This window comes from Schistocerca piceifrons, unplaced genomic scaffold, assembly GCF_021461385.2.
Source record: "Schistocerca piceifrons isolate TAMUIC-IGC-003096 unplaced genomic scaffold, iqSchPice1.1 HiC_scaffold_368, whole genome shotgun sequence".
NCBI classification, from domain to species: domain Eukaryota; kingdom Metazoa; phylum Arthropoda; class Insecta; order Orthoptera; family Acrididae; genus Schistocerca; species Schistocerca piceifrons.
The window spans coordinates 32501-35000 of NW_025728590.1; positions in this window are offsets into that span (position 1 = coordinate 32501).

Here is a 2500-nt window from a genome sequence, read left to right on the forward strand (position 1 = left end):
GGCAGCTCCAACGCCAGCGCCACAGAAGGACAAAAGCCCCACTTGGGTGCCGAAGCGAACTCTCCCAGCACAGCGCACGCGCCAACACATCCGCACAGCTGCGATACAAACCACCAGCGAGAACCGCTGGGGCGACCGAGCAGCAGACGGCGTCGCGGCGCCGAGCGCCGGGCGGCGGCGCATCCTCAACGCACACAGTCCTCAATCGGACCAGCACACTGAAGATGTCCACCGCGCTTCGCACCGGGCCCGCGAGGACCTACTTTGGCCGCACGGCGCCGCGCGCAGGGTGCGCCGGCGCGCAGCTGCGACGCCTGCCGCGTCCGTCGGCCGGCGCGCCTGCCACTGGCCGCCCCCACCAGCCGGCTGTAGCGCGTGCGCCCACGCACCGCGCGGCCAGCACGCCGGGAGGCGCCCCCTCACCGGCCGGGGACGGTCCCACCCAGCCACCGCCGCGTATCGCTTCACACCCAGATGCCGTTCAGTTTCGTCGGCATGGTGGGTATCGCTGGAACAACCGGTTCGTACCTCAACCTATCGTCGCCATCACCGATTCACCCCTAGCGAGAACAACCGCACCACAACAGGTTACCATTTGTTCATTTGCGTAACTTCACCAGAAAACGCAGGCGTCCATCGCCATTTGCAACTTCAACGATTATTGCATGCCTGTGTCAGGTGTCACGCCACACTACGTCTGCCCACATACACGCAACAAAATGTGCACGCCTAGACAATACGTGGAAGGTGGCCCCCGTACGTATGCGATGTCCATTGCTCGAACGACTGTCAACCGGCCTCTGTAGCATGTCGCAGATATGGAACGCGGTGCACCATGCCATCACGGTGTGTGAGGAGAGACGACTAGGTCCGAATACATCAACAGACAGCTCATGCTGATCGCCATCCACGGCGTCCGTTCCTCCCACACGTCTCTATGGCGTACCACACTGCAATCCAGCTCTCATAGGGAGACGACACGTAGCTGCGTGCACAATATTTGCACTGTATGGTCCGCCGTTTTTGGGCGCAGTCGTTGTACGGTCACACATGTGCCACGATGTATCATTCGGTACATAAGGACGAATGTGCAGTACAGATTGTGGTTTACGCGTACGACATTAGCGGACGGTTGACACAGGCCGCACCACAACGTAGCCTGAGTACGTCGCATGCGAAGGGCATTGAACATGCAAACTTCTCACCAACCAGCTTGCGAAGGCAGGGGGGCAAGGTGGGGACGTGGGGAGGGGCGGCATGTACGTCCTGCTGCCATCCACATTACAGTGTACAGCAGGAGCATGTGGAAAGTCAGCAAGACTTGCAAGGTGTTTAACATGAAGCGATACACAGGGGAGCGGGCAGTGCGAGTAGCGAACTATATTGCGAGGGTTGCGGGTGGGCAACACTACACTAATTGAACGAGTCGTATAACAATTACAGAGCAGGTTTAGGCGACAACATGGGTTACGTTAGGGGACAACGTGGGTTACGTTAGGGGACAACGTGGGTTACTTTAGGGGACAACGTGGGTTAGGTTAAGGCACAACGTGGGTTAGGTTAAGGCACAACGTGGGTTAGGTTAAGGCACAACGTGGGTTAGGTTAAGGCACAACGTGGGTTAGGTTAAGGCACAACGTGGGTTAGGTTAAGGCACAACATGGGTTAGGTTAAGGCACAACATGGGTTAGGTTAAGGCACAACATGGGTTAGGTTAAGGCACAACATGGGTTAGGTTAAGGCACAACGTGGGTTAGGTTAAGGCACAACGTGGGTTAGGTTAAGGCACAACGTGGGTTAGGTTAAGGCACAACGTGGGTTAGGTTAAGGCACAACGTGGGTTAGGTTAAGGCACAACGTGGGTTAGGTTAAGGCACAACATGGGTTAGGTTAAGGCACAACATGGGTTAGGTTAAGGCACAACATGGGTTAGGTTAAGGCACAACATGGGTTAGGTTAAGGCACAACATGGGTTAGGTTAAGGCACAACGTGGGTTAGGTTAAGGCACAACGTGGGTTAGGTTAAGGCACAACATGGGTTAGGTTAAGGCACAACATGGGTTAGGTTAAGGCACAACATGGGTTAGGTTAAGGCACAACATGGGTTAGGTTAAGGCACAACATGGGTTAGGTTAAGGCACAACATGGGTTAGGTTAAGGCACAACATGGGTTAGGTTAAGGCACAACATGGGTTAGGTTAAGGCACAACATGGGTTAGGTTAAGGTACAACATGGGTTAGGTTAAGGTACAACATGGGTTAGGTTAAGGTACAACATGGGTTAGGTTAAGGTACAACATGGGTTAGGTTAAGGTACAACATGGGTTAGGTTAAGGTACAACATGGGTTAGGTTAAGGTACAACATGGGTTAGGTTAAGGTACAACATGGGTTAGGTTAAGGTACAACATGGGTTAGGTTAAGGTACAACATAGGTTAGGTTAAGGTACAACATAGGTTAGGTTAAGGTACAACATAGGTTAGGTTAAGGTACAACATAG